General features: G+C 46.9%; 1 protein-coding gene across 1 annotated transcript in view; it reads left to right on the top strand.

Annotated features, from left to right (window-relative positions):
* Positions 1–11,204: 11,204 nt before the first annotated feature.
* SCML4 (Scm polycomb group protein like 4) overlaps positions 11,205–18,898 on the top strand; it is a 62,764-nt gene continuing 55,070 nt past the window's right edge. The window contains exon 1 of the mRNA XM_077781800.1: positions 11,205–11,235. The gene's annotated coding sequence lies outside the window, so the exon portion shown is untranslated. The remainder of the gene's footprint in view (positions 11,236–18,898) is intronic.

Consider the following 18,898-nt stretch of genomic DNA (forward strand, 5'->3'; position numbering starts at 1 on the left):
GGAGTTTCATGTGTATGCCACAGGCACAGCAACTTTTGTAGCCCTTACACCCTGTACCACTGAGCTCCATCAACCCACTCTGGCCTCTCTGATGGAAACACACCCAAACATAAGCAGGGATCAGAATGAGGCCATACTCACCAATATGCCAGGGTGATGCTTCCTGCAGCTGGGAATATGTGATAGCAGTGGCAGTGAGACTTAGCCTTCCACCTCTAAGCATCCAAACTGAGATGTCCAGGTTTATTTGTGTGTCATGCTCCCATAGAGGAGAGACTTGCAAAGCAGGAGGTGTGAAAGGCCAGTGGTGAATTGTTTACTGGGTGTTTTATTTTTTTCCTTCCCAGCACACAATCCTTTCTCTGTGCCCAGATCACAGCTATGGAATTTGTGCTTCCTAATGTATGCACATGCAGTAAATTAAACTGAATGACCAATTTCCTCACCACTGGAGCTCCATTAATTACTATGTGTAAATCACACTGGCTGAGATTAGGTTATAATGGCTGTAAAATAGCGACAGACCATCACAGGGTGGTGAGATTTGGAGGCCCAGATGACAATCAGCTTGGTCCCTTGAAATGAGACAGCTTTTGCTTCATTTTGCAGCCAGCTGCTGGTCCACTCATATGGCCCAGCTGTGCAGGTCCCTCTGGATCAATTTAGATTCCTGAGAGCCTGTTGCTCTCTTGGCCTCACCAGGGCAGTGGGTGTCAGCCCCCCATCACAAGGCAATTTGAGCAACCTCATTTACATCATTTGCTCTCTCTAACATCCTAGGGCAGAAGGGGCTGCTGCATAGAGGTACTTCTTCCTGGAGTTATGAGGATTTACTCTTTGCTGTTAACTTCCCCACATAAGGTTTTATCTTGGTTGTATCTTTTTATGGTTCCCTCCTGATGTAGATTTGTTAGGCGTATTTGATCTTTTTTTTATTTTTCTTACCTCCTTCATTCAGTCAGGACTGCAGAGTTCATTCAAAAGATACAAAACTGCCCCATTATATTTTGCATTCAATTAATATTTAATTATAGCATGTATAGTAAAAGTTACTGGGTTTTTTTGAAATATAAAGATGACTATACAGGGTCTCTTCATTCTTCTTCTGTCCTACCTCTCAGCAAGCTTGTAAGAACTGGAGGTGATTGAGCAGGGCAGCTGGGGCTGGACCTCGCAGTGGGGTGCAAGCAGCCTGTGGTCACCTGCTTGTCCCTCAGCCCATCCCCATCCTGAGAACCAGTCACAGGAGGGTCAGGCTCTTAAAGATGAGTGAAGAGCCTCTTCTCTCCATTGTTGTTCTTGCCTGGTAGCCATGAAAGTCAGGATGGTGGCTCCCACCACATGAAGGATTAGTTTTTGGAAAGGGGGTGTTGGACAGGGGGTGCTGGGTGCTGGTGCAGTGATGTACTCCTTGCAGTGACACTGGAGCTGGCTGTGCCAGGCACACAGCAACAGGCAGGTGCTGCATTGAACACTGTGGGAGCAATGAGACCAGGAGAGAGAGGGATGGGTGGCAAGGTTGGTGGATCATCTATGTTATGAGCTCAGAGAAGCAGAAGGCTTAAAAGATAAATAATTGGGATGAAAGCAGCATAGTTTGTCCAGTCCATTGCCTCCTTGCAACATCAATGCTGACATTATCCCTGCAGAGTGTGCCTCTAACCTCTTCTTTCAGATCTGATGCCTTGAGTGGTGCCTGTGGGATGTCACTGAGGTGTCGGTGCCCGGCAGCAGCTGTGGGTCAGCTCCAGCTGGCCGCACACCCCGGACAGCACTGCCCAGTGCAGCATCTTCCACTCGCTGCTAAAAGCCCATCAAAATAAAAAAATAGAGCAGTATTCTTCAAACTCCACTGTGGCTTAAAAGGGAAGCATGGACCTCTTGGTCAAATGTGAGCCTGGGAGACTCACAGGAGTGACAGCAATTAATCACCACTGCTTTCAAATCATCACTGCTTTGAATCTTTATGTTAGTGCTCAGTGTTAAACATTACAGCGGCACTGATGTGGAAGCTGACACCAGCCTTTGTAAGCCAGGTCTCTGTAGATGCGAGTTGCAGGCCAGGCAATAATAAAATAGTTCAGCTTGTTAGACACAGGCAAGGCTTTTTGGTATGCACATCATGCCAGCCTCAAAAATGAAGTATGTGTCAAAATAGCAGAGGGAAAATAGGAGGAAAACCCTAAAATCAAGCCTTTTATTTGAACGATATCACTACTAAAATTAGATTAGATTTATAACCACAATAAGATTTCTGAAGTTTAGCATGCAAGCAATTAATCAGCTAGCTCAGAATACCATTGAGAAGTATGTTTTGGTTCTGGGGGAAGCTTCCCCCCCTTTTTTTCTGTTGGCAGCTACTCCACATCTGAAAAAGAGAAGCAGGCTTCTCTGGCATACAGCAGAGGTCACTTGAAGAGCTCAAATCACCTTTACTAATTCAGCTATCTGCCCACCTGTGACAGGATCCAACAAGTCTCTGCAGAGGTACGTGTGGATGGAGGACAACAGAGTCTCTCCTGGGATTCTGAATTTCATGAGACTTTGGGGTGATATTTAGGACTAAACTACACCACTCAGTAAAATAAAATCCAGATACAGATTATCCTCTGAAGCTGAGTGCTGAAATTTTGGCGTATTTCTGATCTCTGCTAGCATTATTCTTTGTTAAAGGAAGTTAGTGTATGGCTAAGAGATGGTGTCATTTTCCTTAGTGAGGCAAATATCTGTAGGCACCACAGCTGCCTGGGCAGCTACACAGCTGCATTTCAGGACAGCCCTGCTGCCTGGCTCTGCTCACAGGTATCACACCCCTTGTGCTGGGGCACTCCGTTCCTCTCCCCACCAGCACTGACCTCCAGTGTGTGCAGAGGGATCTCTGTATTCCCTCCTACATCTGCAGATGTACCCTGAGCAGAAAATGGCCTTTGTGATGTCAGAGGCGGTGCTCTGACCTGTCCCCTGTGCCCATCTGTCAGGTTTCCGGCAAGTTGCATTTCTATTTCTAGATCCATGCTCATCGCTGATGTACCCTCTTCCACCCAGGCTCCCCTTCTCTCCTCCAAGAGCTGTGAAATTTGAGCCCTTGGTTCAAGAGGCTTGAAACTGTCCCGAGGTTTGGCTCCCGGGGAGGGTTTGTCCCTCCTCAGTTTTACAAGCAGATGCTGCGTAGGGAAGTTTCTCAACTGAGTTTGTATGCAAACAACATACAGCTCCTGACTGCTGATGGCTATCCAACTCCCTGGCAAATTAAAATCTATAAACTATGCTGGCATATGTAATTTAAAAAATAGCTATGCTATAGTATGGCTATGCATGTGTATTGACTAAAAATAGCACTTGCCAAGAGAAAAACAGAGTTAATTACAGTGAATTTGGATTGCAACTGATTTTATTTTTTTTATTGAATTAGGAAAAGGAGTATGCAAACATAGCTTATGTAGAGACATATATCTTTACTGCTCTTTTTGTTACGGAGTAAAATAAAACCTACTGGACTTAGACACTTGATAAAATTTTGTTATATGAAATTGCTACTAATGTCTTTCTCTCTGATGAGCTTGAAGGTGGCAGCTGAGCCCATCCTGCTAATGAGATGCAGTGCTCCTCTGGCAGGAGGCAGGAGATGGCACCATCACACCTTGTCTTTCCTGCCTCTCTCGTGTGTGAGCAAGTGTTTAGTCTGGGGAAGAACAGCTTTTCCTACAACATGGCTGGGCAGTGGCCGCTGTGGAGGATTCTGGTGGAAGCGTAGTTTCCTCCTTGCAGAAGTCTTAATGACTGCTAAATGACAGACTTCTGGGACTGAATCCCTGGCTGGGAATGGGTTTCTTGGCCTTCAGTCCCCTCAGGTGTGACATGCACTGCCCATTAACATTACCTGCCTACATCTTTGACACGATTTCTTTCAGAATATCTGCGCTAACTTGCTCTCAGAAGTGTCTTTTTTTTTGTGGAGGGGGGAGAGGGAGGAGGGGGAATAACATCTTCTTTTCTAGTACCAGACCAGTTTTCCAAGACTAAAGGAAGGGTGGAGGCTGGAGAAGATGTGATCCTGCCCTAACTTGAGGGGAGAGAGCTCACACAAGGGCATGGTAGGCACTGTGGCAGCTGCTGGGGAGGAAGAACACCCTTTTCCCCCCACCTCCTCTGCTGAACAGCAGCTTGCCATTTCTTCTCTTTTATTCACATCCATGCAGCAAGGGCATCCCAGCATCTCGGGGTTTGCATCTGTGAGGCAGGGCCAGGCACACAGGGAAGCAGAGCACAGGTATCTGTGTTGCCCTCCTGCTGGAATGGGGGCTGATCAAAGAAAGCCAGCGGTGCTTCACCAGGAATGGTCCTTGCTGGCTGAGGCCTCTCGCTGCAGAGCAGGGAGCTGCTGGCAGCTGCCAGGCTGTGGGTGTTTAATTGGTTAAGTGCCTGGGGAGCCTCTGGCATGGAAATGACTGCAGAAACAGAAGACTGATTCAAGGAACAAAACCCCTCACCTGGAGGATTTTTTTAAATTACTGCTCAGACCCAGTTATCTCTACTGCAGAAAGTGAGGCTGTGTGAGAAAAATTATTTGAGAGAGATGCTCAAAGATGGGTTCATGAGGGGCCATCCCTATGCCAGTTCTGCTCCCTCACAGGGGGGTTGCTGGGTTGCCCACAGCATGGGGGAAGCTGTGTCCAGGTGCTGATGGGACCATATCCCTCAGGGTGACATCTACCAGGAGGGAAGGGGGCTCACGGCTGGAGGGGACAGCAGGATTCCTAAATATTTGCAGATAAGCAAGTCAGTGTTTTACACCCTAGCAAGCATCGATGGGAGCTGCTTGCTCTGGACCTGGAGGCTCACCTCTGTTCTAGCAATACTGTGGACACTGGCCAGAGAGAAATGGTCCATGGGGAGTCACCTCAGTCGTATAAACAAACATTCAACAAATGACCACATGTGTCAAGCACCTTAAACTTGGGGATGAATAAGGTTTCTTTGTTTTTTTCTGCAGCAGGTTGCTTTGAAGCTGCAGCAGGTTGCTGTTTTGGCTACAGCTTATTTAATTTCTATCTACCCACTCTGGATGCATGGGATTTTGTCCAGCTACTTGCCCTTTTGGTTGCAGTTCCTCTCAGGGTTTTTTGCTTGAAAGAAGCACACAAGTGAAGGAGAAGGCACGATTTCGGCAGCTCAAGGGATTATTTCTTTTATCACTAAGGAAGCTGTGTGACTTTATTGCCTTTCTGAGCTCTTTAACACAGCAATAAACGAGCCGTTAAAATATTTTAAAATCAATAAATGTAATAAAGAACCAAGCAAATTACAAAGCTGCTCCTGATGTTTAGTGATTTGGGAAATAATCATGTCCTCAGGTGAGCAGTGAGTTGGGGTCGGGAGGTAGCTGGGTGACCTTGCAGGGGCTGCTGCTCCAGGGTGGAGGCGTCCGGAGCCCATCCCGGGGCAAAGGGGGCTGTGGGGTGGTCAGTGGGCACGGGCTGGGCTGGGTGGGAGTCTGAGCAGGGTGGGATTCCTGTTTCCTGCCACCCCTTGCTCATCTCGGCTGCTGTCAGGCTTAAATCTGGGGTTTCTCTTTGCCTCAGGCATGTGCTTAATTTTCAGCTCATCCTCCTGAGCTGACTGCTGCAGGCACTGAGGTCTCTGAGGCTTTACTCCCTCCTAGGAAGGAGCCTAAGCAGAAGGTGACCTCCAGGACCAGGCTGGGCAGGGTGTGACATTCGGGTGCCGTGGGGCCCTGGCAGCCTGGGGGTTTCCTGGTGCTGCCATCCCACATCGCCTCCTCTGCTGGGCAAGCTGGAAGCAGCTGGGGTGGAAGCAGGGAGTGATTGCGGCCCGGAGCAGGAGTTGCAGCTCCTCGCACCGCTGTTTTCAAAGGTTCATGCATCTAAATGACTTCTCAGCAGCTGTCCTCCCTGGAGATCCTCTTTCTTGAAAGATGATACTGCTCCTGTAATTAAGGTAATTGTTTAAATTCATTCCCTTAAACCGGACTCCATCATAACTTAACCAACGGTGTCTGTGCAAGCGTGGCAGGGTTGAAGAGGGTCGGGGCGGGTGTCACGGGATTGATTCATCATCCAGAAAGATTTATAGGTTAAAATCTTGTTAAACTGAAATGCCTAATAAAGATGCAGGGGAAAACCACATATAGGGCATCACCTGGGCAGGCAGCTGCCCCAAAAGGCCTGCTGATATCTTCTGTGCTGCAGTGACTGACAGGGTGAATGTCACCCCTGCAGCCAGGTGGAAAGACATGCTCCAAGCCCCACCCCCGCCCCGTCATCTGCCCAAACAGCAGGTTGGGCTGCACATGTTTATTTTGTTTTGGGATATTTAATTTCCTTTCTCACTTACTCTGAATGCTTTCCGATTTCATGGAAATATGAAGGTAATTGAATGTAATTATTTCAAGGATCAAATTATTTAAATTATGGGGTAATGCTTGAAATAAAATGACAATTTGTGTGAGTTCATTAATGCTGGTGGTGGATGGATAGTGGCAGAGTATTGTGTGCCATTGTGCCCAGCACAGGGCTACTGGGCTGCTAGTGCCAGGGAGCCACAGGCTGGGAAAGGGCAATGGATCAGGGCCAGGATCCAGCATGGTCCTGAATGGGTGGCAACCCTCTGTGGCACTCATCCCTCCCTGGCAGAGCCCAGACCGTGGCCATGTTTGTCGTTTGTCTTCCGTCTGAAATGATTTGGGCAAGAGCTGGTAGCTCAGTCCCTCTTTGAGGCTGTTTCAAGGTATCTGTGGGGAGTGGCAGAGATTACCCTGGGGATAAGGGGCTTTTCTCAATGCCACATCGAGTGCCCCATATCCAAACCCTGGATGTTGCCCTGCCTCCTGCCTTGTTGTTAAAGTCCTGGTCCTTTGTCCCTCACTGTGCCACTGCCTGCCCCAACAGCTTCACTTCCATGTCAGGGATCTGCTCCTCCTCAGAGAAAGCTGTGAAGACAAGCTGGAACGAAAGGTTGAAATATAATCAGTACAAAATAGGTGAAATACAGATATCAGGACACTGGTGAAAAGAGTATGAATAGGATTTGCATTAAAAATAATAATAATTTTGGAGATTGATGGTGACCTGTGGCTCAAATAGCTGGGGAAGCAGTAACAGGAGGCAGGAGGCTTCAGCTGTGCTCCTTGCTCTGCTACTGCCTGCTTCTGTGTGCAAAGAGCCTTAATATATCTCTGCAGTACCATCTTCATCTGAAAACCTTATGCCTACAGAAGGAAGTCTTTCAATGGTTTTGAGGCTGGGTGGTAACCAGCTGGGTGTAAACACAACCTTTTCTTTTCCCCACCACCACTTTATCACCTTTTTCACTTTCATTTGGAAATGAGGCAAGTGATTACGCTGCCCAATCACATTTCTGGTATTGGTAGGCAGATTTACTTGGGCAGCAGTTTAAAGCTCCCCTACCTCCTCCACCCACTCTTCCCCTCACCCCACAGACAGGCGTGTCCCTCTGCAAGGTGAGGGTGGTGTGAACCAGCTTTCTGTGGAAAGGCCAGCTTTGGGTTGAAGCCACCAGAGGGTGGCTGTTGCTGCTCAGGTGACCGTGACACTTGTGTGAACATGCCACAGGAACACAGGCAGGCAGTTCCCCTGCACCACCCAGGGCACAGCTTTCCCCTCAGCTCCATCTCTGGCTCATCTCTCTTTGCCCCTCTTGGGGAGTCTGAGATCATGGAATCAGCCTTACATTTGACTCCACAGCAGATGTAAACACTTCAAGCCATCCCCCCAGCACTATCTCATCCACCCTTGCTTTTAGCTGTGATTTAAGCTGCTCTCCAGACCAGCTGTGTGTTTTAAACTAAAATTCAACTCTTTAAATTAAACTTCAAATTCAAGGCTGTCAAACAAGCCTTGCAAAGAGCATATTCCAAGGCACTCTGCAATCCTTCACTGTGCAACATTTGCTCCCAAAGCAGTGGGCAATTGGCCGGTTTTAAGTCTGGTTTGGTTTTTGGCTGCAAAATTATACACGGCATTAATAGCATCAGTGATGAAAGGAAATTCCCAATTAACTCCCCAACATTTTGCTCTTGCATTGCATTGTATTAATCTGGTATTTTTTGTGAGAGGCCACGGCTGATGCCTCCATGCTGTGAGGTTGTGCCAGCCTGCCCGTGCTAGATGACATTGGTAACATGGTGTGACACAAGCAACAGCACCGGGTGTGACAAGCCATAGCAGCAATGGATCTGCAGAGCCAGTGTGAAATGACAGGGATGGCTAAGACTCATGCTCAAAATTTTAAGTGGCTTACAAGAGAAGAGAGATTTTCTAAAGCATTTTGTCACTATTTTTCATGATTACTAGTACTTTCCTCCATTTATCCCATTAGGGAGCTTAAAACAGGAATTTCCATGGTGGTCCAGTTCCCTCCATTTTTACTCTGGTAAGGGAATTAATGAGTACTGGACCACTGATCCTGATTTTGTCCAAAAAAGAAAAGGAAAAAAAAAAAAAAGAAAAGAAAAGAGAAGAGAGAAAATGAGGGATTACAGGTCTTTGCCAGGATGAAGGCTGGGATGAAGAGCATTTGTGTGCTTTGTTATTATCGTGTTTGTGTGCACCACGGGTTTCATATACCAGTTACAGAAGACAGAAAGCAATTGTTCCAATTCTGTGCTGATAAAATATTTTTCACACCTACAGTATCTCTCAAGCTTGTGGCAATGCAAGCCAAAATACCCAAAAAAGCAACTTAGTGCCTCCTTGATTCTCCTGGATCTACCCAACCTCATTTGTTTTCTTTAAATGCAGAGAGTTTTTCTCTAACCATAACTCTAAGAAACAAATAATACCGTGGCCATCCTCCTGACCTTGTGCTTGCAACTTGGAATGAGCTTGGCCATCTCACCTTGCTCACAGTCACTAGTGGGCAGGTGTTGGCCCTTTTCCCCACTGACAGGGAAGGGGACCAGCAAAGCCGTGGCTCTTATTGGTACAAACAATCCAGGATCTCTGCTTCCTGCTTTTCCCCTTCTTCCTTGGTAAATGAAACAGGCTCAATGTTTATCTCATCTTTTGTGGTGGCAAGTCAGAAATAACTTCCCTAAACCCCAGACAGCCCAACTATCACAAAGCCAGTGTGCAGGGACCACAAAACCAGCAGAAACAATGGCCATGACTGCAAGCCTGTCTGGTGAGGCATTCATGGGACTGGAAGGAGAGAGGTGAGAAACACGTTTGGCTTGCCATGAATCCTGAGTAACAATATACGTGTGTGTGTGTGGAGTGGGCAGTGGGGAGCTGTGCAACACTCACAAACAACTGTGACACACCCCTTTGCTGGGATAATTTGATCTGGCACAGTCAATGGAGCATGGCAGCATTATTATGATTGTAATTTTTCATATGTACTACAGAATTTTGTTGTTGAGTGAGTTTTTCTTCTTTTTTTTTTTCTTTTATTCCCTTTTTTTAGGTGGTAAGAGCTGCTAGTACTGTGCTAAACATGCGAAGAACTGGCATTTTCTGTCATTTTCAGTGACTGGAAATTCAATGAAAAGCCGGTCCTGCATTCTGCCCAATTGGCATGGCATGGCAGCCATAACGAGTTATACAATTTCTGTACATTATGGATACCTTTGCCTGGCCATACCTGTAAGATTCTTCACAGAGCTGACTTTGTGAGTTTGTGTACAGTGCATGTGTGTGTGAGCAACACTGTACATACACCCTCAGTGCCGCTGGCAGAAAGATACCAGGCCCTATTCCCCCAGTTTCCATGAAAATTATCAAAACCGAAGTGGCTGGTCCTTCCCATCCGTGGCACATCACGTAAGCTCAGCATCGGGCCAGGCTGCTGCAGGAGTGGGACAAAGGGCTGATGCTACAGTCCGGTTTCCATGGCAACAGAGGAGGGGTAGTGAGACCAGAAATGTTGCAAACACCCCTTCTTCTCACTGCAGCCCAACGCACCGTATTGCAAAAGACAGTGCTGCTTTGAGGGGGGGGGGGAGAGGGGGGCAGGACGAGTCCAAATGTCTTTACCTTTCAGGTTGCAGAGTTTCTGAAATAAAAAGAAATGACAATTTTTATTCTCAATCTAGTTGCGAAGGGAAAGGAAACCCGCCACGCAGGCCTCGTTTTCTGCGTGTTAAATGCGTGTGTTCTTTAAAAGGCAGTGGTTGGCTGCTTATCCGGACATGATGTGGTTGAAGCTGTCATCGTAATGGAAATTCATTGCTGTAGCTATGGTAAATTGAGTTTTCTGCCTGTGCTGAATGCATTAGTCTAATGAGATGTTTGCAGCTGGAGAGCTGAGCTGCTGGAGACTTACACTGTACTAAAAGACAGGGAGAAGATGGCTTTTGCTGGGTCCTTGTGACTGTGCTGAAAGTGCTCTGTCCTTTGGGTCCAATGCCCAGGCTCTTTAAAGACTCTGCTCAGTGTCTTAGCCTAAACAATAGGTAAGGGGAAAGCATGTTTCTTCTTCTTCCTCCTCTTCCTCATCCTCTTCTTCTTGTTCACCTGGTGTTTGTTGCTGAGCCTTGTCAGAGCAGTTCTTGTTCTGTTTGTATGTGTTAACTTGCAGCTCCTCAGCTGCAGACTCTCTTCCCCAAAGCACATCCTTCCAGAGCCCTGGGAGCAGTTCCTGTGGGGAGAGAGGCAGAGATCAGCCCGCGCTGCCAGCGTGTGCTGTGTCTGTGTCTGTCTGGGGGTGTGTGAGTTAGTGAAGACTTCTGACTACAGGGCACTCTGCATGCAGTGTGGCTTTGGGCTTTTCCAAACCTGAATCTAAGTGGTCTTTTTTTTTTTTTTTTGCTGCCAAGGTAAATGTCTCTTCCATTTTAAAAGCAACTTATATTGCAATATATGTAGCAGACAATAAATACGTCACGTGTTCTGGGGGTTTGGTATAGTTCATAGAGCAATGAGTTTAATTATAATCTCCTCATATCTTCAAACCAGCTGTTAAGTTCAATTTTTATGTCTATCTGAAACCTGGAGGGAGCAATACCGTTTGCAGGCTGGGTTTTTCCTTCGAGACCAACAGGCTTCTGGCTTCCGAGAGACACTGAGGAGCACACTTGAGCGGAGTTCTTGGTGTCTGTCTTTCCAGGTGTTTTGAAGCTGACTTGGAGGGAGCACGGAGCACAGGAATGCGATGCCTGCGGGCACCTGGCTAGCCCTGCCGCTCCCTCCCTAGCCCCGCTGCCGCCCCAGCCCGCGCCCGCCGTTCGCTGACAGAGGTGAAGCCCGGCGTGGTTCAGTGAGTAATTCCACCTTTCCATGGCTGGAGAATGGCTGTGAGGGCTGGCTGCTTTGCCTGCGGCTCCTCTGACAGCAGCGCTCTGGCAGAAAGAAGTTGCTTTTGGGTTCGGTGCATGCGGGGTTTGCGGCAGGGATAAAGTTAACCCGGTGAGCTGCGGAAGGAAAGTTGCTCGGATGCTCTGCTTGGAGGGGGATTGCTGTTCAATCCTGGGTTTATTTCAAAGAGGCTTCTGAAGACGTTTTTCTCAAGGACACACCGAGGGCTTTTCAAATTGAATAAAAGCACAATGGGAGAAGTAAAGCAAAGAAAGGGATGTTGTTTTTTGTGGGAGCCGGGCTTGAATCTAAAGAGTGTCTTTGTGCTGCAGGGGTACTTAGAGCACCCTTACAGCACCGTGCTGCCGGTCCTGGTGCAGCCCAGCACACCAGGTTCAGTCAGCCTCTGGTGTAAATCAGCCCAACTTCCCCGGCTCCAGCCTCATCTGACACCAGCTGAGGACATGGCTTGGAGATTTGCAAGTTCAGGTTTTGTAATTTTGTTTAGATGGGGTGCCTCCCAGTTCTCTCTGGCTGCAGGGGACTTTGTATTTTACTTCAAATGTCACACTGATTTTCCCGGTCAGGCAGAGCCCCTCTGATAAAGGGGGAGATAAAATAAAAGTTAGTTAGCTGAGGCACCTGCTCTTTGGATTGGAAAGACTGCTAGGGGCATGAGTTTTTCAGTGACTGTGTGTGAAAGAGGGACAGGGGAAAAAACCTACCAACAGGAAAAGTACAGTTGTTGAATTAAATCAGAACACTGCAGAACGTATACCTTGAGAAATGCTTTGTTGGTGAGTGCAATAACTCTGATGTTTCTATTATTCGCTCTACTGGAAATGTTTAAGTCAAATACTTCCTTATGTTTTGTGGGACAGGATGGGTAGAAAGTGGCAATTTTCTTTCTTGAGCATTCAGTGACTTGCCATGAGGTTTCTCACCTGCATGGTTGAGAGATGACTGCACAGGGGCCTGACAGTGGCTATGGGACCTAGAAAGAAGAAATTGCAATAGGATACTCTCTCACAGCCATTCCCTTAGTTCCATGCATGACACAAAGATTTGGGATTTTGTTAAACATATCTATTTTTTTTAAGAGAAACATGATATAGTACCTGATCATGGTACCAAAGGTTCAGTAGCCTGAGATGTGACCTTACACAGATGTCTCCCAAACATCTTTCCTTCCCTCAAATTTAGGTAATACTAAAGAAAAGGAAAAAAACCAAGAAAGGTCAGGTTGTGGGGTGAATGAGGGAGTGGGGTGTGGGATAGTTGTCCATTCACATGCTGGTAACAGGAGACAGGCAAGCCCTGCCAGCTGGGCTCCTGCCCGCTCCCCCAGCCAGCCCTGCTGTGGGGAGGCACTTGGGCAAGGGCCTCTCTGCTGGGACATGGGCTGACCTCAATGGGGATGCATCCATCCTCCTCATCCCTGGCCATACTCGTGCCCACCAGCATCCTTGGGCTCCCCCAGCACCCAGCTCTGGTGGGTGCCAGCTCAAACCCAATAGTAAAATATGGGATAATTTAGCTCATTTAAGTTGAATCATAGAAGCTGGATTTCAGTGATCCTGTGGGTCCCTTCCAACTCAGGATATTCCATGATTCTGGGATTTGAATTCCCCAGCATCACCACTTCTCGGTGGGCTCCTTCTCTGTAGTGAACTGAATTCACATCACTAAGGTTAGCCCATATTCCTAATACTGCTTTGGAAACACCCAGGGTACTTCCAGCTGGAGGCAGAGGCATGCTCTCCTCCTGCAAATGGCAGGGAACCCGCAAACACCTGGCAAGTAAATAAAAGGGATAGAGCACATTTTGGGGTAAGGAAGAACTTCAGGAAATAGTTGATGAGAGCAAGACAGCAATGATTTCTGTTGAAAATTGAAAGAAATTAAATATTTATATTTGGTATCGCTGGAGTCAGCAAAACCCTGGTTTCTTCAGGGGGTTTTAGTTCACTTTCATAAACTATACTCAATGGCCTTGTGGTATCTTTAAAAAAAAAAATTGTGAGAAAATATACCCTAAAATCCTACCCTACTTCTTTCTCTACAGCTTTAAAATGGTGCAAAGGAGGAGTCAGCTTTATTTATATAAAACACTCCCAGCTGAGTTCTCCAGCTGACCATTAAGAGCAGGTACAGTGTTTAACAGGTGATGGTTCTCCACAGTGAGAATGAACAATAATTGCTTTACTTATGCAAAGAAAAATATTCCAGGCTCACCTTGGAGGGAAGACAATCACAAGTATTAAATCTGTCATAACAAGTTGCCTCATGAGGAATTGGTTTCCTGTACAAAGCAAGCAAAATTTTCTCTTTATTTTGCTGTATATTAGAAAAGAAACTTGTTCCAAAATTGTGTGTCAGGAGAGTACACACTGCTCTGCTGAACACAATCATGATATACTGGTGCACTAAAGATACTGGCTAATTTGCTCTTGATGAATAAAATTGAAAAGAATTTATAATCTAAGTTAGCATCTTTGCACCAAGTCCTTTTGTTGATGAGAATGAAGAAATTAACAAAAGAAAAGGTGATGTGCAGTGAAGGTGGAGTCAAAATTTATTAAACTTCTAAACTTCTGATGTTATTTTTTTAATAAAGCCTTATTAAAAATTATGAACCTGTAAGTCATTCATTAAGATTGACTCTTCCCTTTAGGAAATAGTATAAATTTGACTTGAATAAAGGATTGCCCAGAGAGAGTCTGGGTGTGTAATTATATTCCACTGAAGGATGAATAATTCCTCTTGAACTGAACAGTTTCCTGTACCCTGGCAGTTTATACTGCCCTAATCTTTAGGGCTGATTCTCATCGTACAGAAGGAACGGTGCTATAAATGCTAGTCTTCCCCTTTCCCCCGTAAGAGTTTGTTACTCTGCTCCCTTTGGGTGTGAGACGCAAAGGATGGGGTTTCCTTTCCAGCATCAGCTGGCAGTGCAGCCAGGAATATGCCTCTGCTTTCCTGCTCCTTTTCTCTGGCATGTGCACTGCTGCCGGTGTGCTCGGCATTCGAAATGTCAGAGCGACAAAAGCTTTTGCAGGGCCCAGCTGTTGCTCTCGTTGCTTCAAGTATTTTTATACATGGGGCTCCCAGGAGTATTTGCTGGCATTTTTGTTATTTATGACAGGTGTGACTGAGCTGGAGCATTCAGAGCTGTGCCCCGAATTGCTCGGAGTGCTGTGGTTACCCTGCTCCTCACAGAGGGTCCCCTGCTCCCCACCTGCCCCACACACAGATGCTGGGTGCCCTCACAACTCTTCTGCAGCTGGAGCTGCACTTGGCACAGGAAGGGGAGGCTCCAGGTCTCACCCCTCTGTTAACCCTGCCCTGGCACACAGGCACTGCCCAGCTTCCTGCCAGCATGCTGCTGCTCTGAGGTCATGGCTCAGGAGATGGGCAGCTGGCTAAGGGCACCTGCAGCTCTACCCCAGACACGTGCTGGTAGAGACACACTTTCCTTGGCAGCTGGGACTGGTGCTGCACCTGAAGCAGTGTTTGGTCCTGTACACTGCTCCCACCTCAACCCAGGGTTGCTCAGTTGCTGGACTTCTGCTGACACCCGTGCAAGCCTTGCTTTCTCAAGGAGAACTACAGAAAGTTAATCCCACGGCATGTGCAGTGAGAGGTGATTCAATGTGGCATCCCCTGTGATCTCCAGTAGTTTGAAAAAGCAGCTGTGTTCCTCTGTGACGCTCCTTGGACACAAGCAGCGTGTGAGCCCATGCTGCCTTTTGCTGAGGGATGAGTCTCTGAGAGCTGCCCTGCCTCTCTGTTGTGTAAACACCTTTTCATGATGCTTGCCTCCATCTCTCCATCCTTCCACTTGTGTATCAAGGGTGTGAGGGAGGTACCACAAGATGCACCATGTTTTCCTTGGCGGGAGGTGCAGGGAAGGTATGAGATGCTTTTTTGTTTCAGCCCATCTTCCTGCAGGTGTCACATAGCTGAGGTTTCAATGAGTTAACTGTAGTAACATGTAAACCCCCATGTCCCCAAAATGCAGGATAAGTCTTTGCTGACCTGAAAGCCTAGAAGCAGCATTGGCCCCTAATGATTTCTTCCTGCCTGCCTTCTAGGAAAGACACCATAGGCAGGTAGGTTTTTAATCCAAGACCTTGTCTTGCACCACAGGCAAATTTATTGAGAATTATGGTAGTTGTTATCCTGAGAGGCTCCAGTGAGTGTTTAGGCACTCTATAAACTCAGAGGGAATGTGTCACTCAAACACTCAGTCTATCAAGGCAAGAGAAAGGAAAGGTGGAAATAAAAGATCACCACTGGTCTTGCTTGCTGGGTGTCCTATTGCCACTTCCTGTCCCCTTGCCAAGGTCATCTCTTGGGTACCTGCTTCTCCCTGGCCCCACAGAGCAGCCTGAATTTGGGGCAGAATGGGCCATGAGAGCAGCACTACACCTTGCAAGCAGCTGTGGAGGCTTTTCTGGGGAGGCAGCAAGGGGACACAAGCTGCTTTCTGGTGGAATCTCTCTTTTACAGGATCAGTGTTTAAAACTATCTGATTTCCAAAGTACACATCAGTGATTTGCAGCCATTGAGACCTGTGGACACTCTGGGGAGAGAAACATGACTGGAGGCAGGAGTAAAGGTTTGGGAGAGGTCTTCAAACCCAGCCAGAGGTGGTACTCAGAAGAGATCTTGAAAGGAGAGACAGGCATTGAACACGGCAAAAGAGAGCTCTGGGGTTTTAGCTAAGGACAGATCCAAAGGGCAACATTACAAGTAGGGGTTCCATATTAAAGAACCTGAGAGACTGGGTGGTTTTCTTTTGTCTCTGCTATAATTTTTGATTTTGGGCTGAGCTGCCACTGTGCCAGGCTCTGGCTCTGCAGGGAAATGCCTGCACACACTCATTGCTGTGCCCTAAAGCTTGGGCAGGTATACTAGTCCAGAGACCACACAGGGCCTCCAGGATCACTTCAGGGGCTTGTTGGTGACTCCTGTGAAAAACCCCACAGCATCAATAGGATTGCAGCCCAGCAGAAGCTGAGGAGTCTAATGGTAGATAAATATATATATATCTGTATATTTCCATGAGCTTGTCTGTGCACTTTCCTATTGAACTGGGCAATAGAAATAGAGAATTTTTTCCTTGTTCTCCATCAGAAAGAATGAAGTGAATCAGTGTTACTTCATTCACTACCACCAGGAAGAAATATCTTGTGGAGGACATATCCATTTGGCATGTCATCTTAAAAATCAGAGGGAACTGAAGGAGGACTTCAATAACACTGTATCTGATGCATTTTTAAGAACTGTTTCCCACAGAATATGTCTGTTTTCTGCCTCAGAAAAGCACAGACCTGCTGAGGTGCTGCACTGGGTATTGTTTTGCAAATGCCCCGTGCAGATTCTCAAGAGAACATCTGTGAGAAGAAATGGCACAAAAAGTCTCACGTCTCTTTCCTGCACCAGATACCAGTAAAGAAAGGGCTCACATTTTGGTGCTGGGAAAAAGGGAGTTGTAGTGGGTGGCCCATCTTTTCAAGGTGAGAATGTTCCTTTCCTGCAGCCTGTGCAACTGCCGAGGAGGTGGTGAGTGAGTGAGCAGGGATGGTGCATGGCCCTCCTCTATCCCTGAGGGACAGAAGGGACTCCTGTGCCACTGTCAGGCAACAACAATGCAACAAATTGTGCTTCTGTGCAGATGTGTAGTAAAGACACTCACAGAGTAAAAACAAATAGAAGAGGGGATGTATTCAAGAAATTGTTTATGATCATTATTTATGTGTATGTGGAGACTCAGTTCCCTGTTGCCTTAAAAAAATGTTTGTTGCATTTATCTCCCAATTTAATCTGTCAACCTCCATCTATTTCCCTGTAAACGATGAATGAGATGTGCCTAGTAACTATCTCTTATGGCTCAGTAAATACTTGAATTTATTTGCATATTAAGTTGGCCACGCTTCTACCGCACTCGCTAAATGCAGCAGCACGAGCTACTACACAGAGGAGGCTTGTGGGCCATTAATGTGCCAAGGATTTATGTGAATGACTCCGTTTAACATTAATGGAAGTTTTCTGCACAAATCGCCTTCCACTGGGGGAATAGACCATAATGTATGTAAATACATATTACTCACTGCTGTTTAGTTATTCAAGAGGACGCTTATCAATCTAAAACACCGCTCTGGTGCTGATATATGAGCAGTTCTCCTTAAAATGTGGGAAGGAGAGTATGCTGCTTGTTGTGTAGGTTGTGTCACCTCTGAGCTGGCACACATTTGGAGGTGGTTGCAGTCCCTCAGGCTTCAATGAGACAATGAAGTTAAGTCCTGGCTGAACTGGTATTTCACATGGGAGTGAGGGCAGTTCTGCTCGATGGGATGGAAGAGCTAGGAGAAGATGGGTTCCTCTGTCTCTGTTGAGCTCCCAGTGTGGTGGGAGTGTTCCCTGATTCCCTGCCAAAGGCTCTGCTGTGTGCCCCAATGCTGCTGTCTTTTGGGAGGGGCTGCATCTTTCCTTCTGATTTTGTCAGGCTTGTCTCTCCTGCCTTCGCTCACTCAGCTGGGAATCCCCATTCATGCAGGTCAGTGAGCAGCATGGCTGGGCTCCACCTGCGTGTGTGGTGCAGTACGTCTCCCTTCCCACAAAAATGCATGTCCCCCTGCACACTGGGAGCTTTGCTGTCACCTGCCTGGAGACCCGAGGGCTGGGGGACTGGTCCTGCCCCACTGTGGAGGCTACAGGAGGGGTAGGGTGTTCTCTGGGAAAAAAACTGTTGTTCCTCCTCTGCATGGCTTTTTTCCACCTTTTCCATATGTGTGAAAGTCAGCAGTGTGCCTGGGGGCTGCAAGTCCTGCTGCACCCTCCTCTTGGCTCAAAAACCTTTGGACACAGGTTAATATGTTGTGTTTCTCTTGGGATTGCTGTAGTGGCATCGGGTCACTGAAGTTAAGCCTGTGCAAATATCCTTGCCTCTCTGAATGTGGGTTTCTTGAGTGATGCTAAAAAAACAGAAAATGTGTCTCTTCTCTTATTCACAGCTGACTAGATGAAGGTAAATTTGCTCTGGAATGAAAAAGGATCAAGTGATTAGGCTGATGGGACTGACCACAGTGTCACTGTTTCAGCCTGTTCCTGACCCTGCATGACCACAAGTTTGTGTTCCTTCTACACCTGCACTCGTGAGCTTGGGTGTGTCAGGGCACCCTGCAGCAGAAACAAAGATGTGCTGGTGGTCTGTGCCAGTCCTCTGGGATGGTTAGTTTGGGATGGAGCTGTGTGGTATGGGGAGAGACACCTGGGAGAAACCTGCAACTTCAGGGACATTTTTCTTAACAAGATTATTAGAGATAGTGAAATTCCTTCAGTCTTTAATATATTAAATTTACTTTCCATGGTAAACTTAACCTACCTCTGATTTCTAATTAAATGAGATTATTGAACTGGGAGACAATATTGCACAAATCATGATTTGTTTCTTTTCTTTACACATTATTTTTACATGCTTAGCGGTGGCAGCCTCTGCTGACAGCAGGGACCATGCTGAGATGGCAAAAAACTCAGGGATCTGTCTTTGTCAAAAAGAAAGATCTGCTCAGGCAAGCTACCATTAACCTTGTGCCAGGGCTTCTGTATTTCTGAGAGCT

Source organism: Lonchura striata, chromosome 3 (assembly GCF_046129695.1).
Source record: "Lonchura striata isolate bLonStr1 chromosome 3, bLonStr1.mat, whole genome shotgun sequence".
Taxonomy (NCBI): Eukaryota; Metazoa; Chordata; class Aves; order Passeriformes; family Estrildidae; genus Lonchura; species Lonchura striata.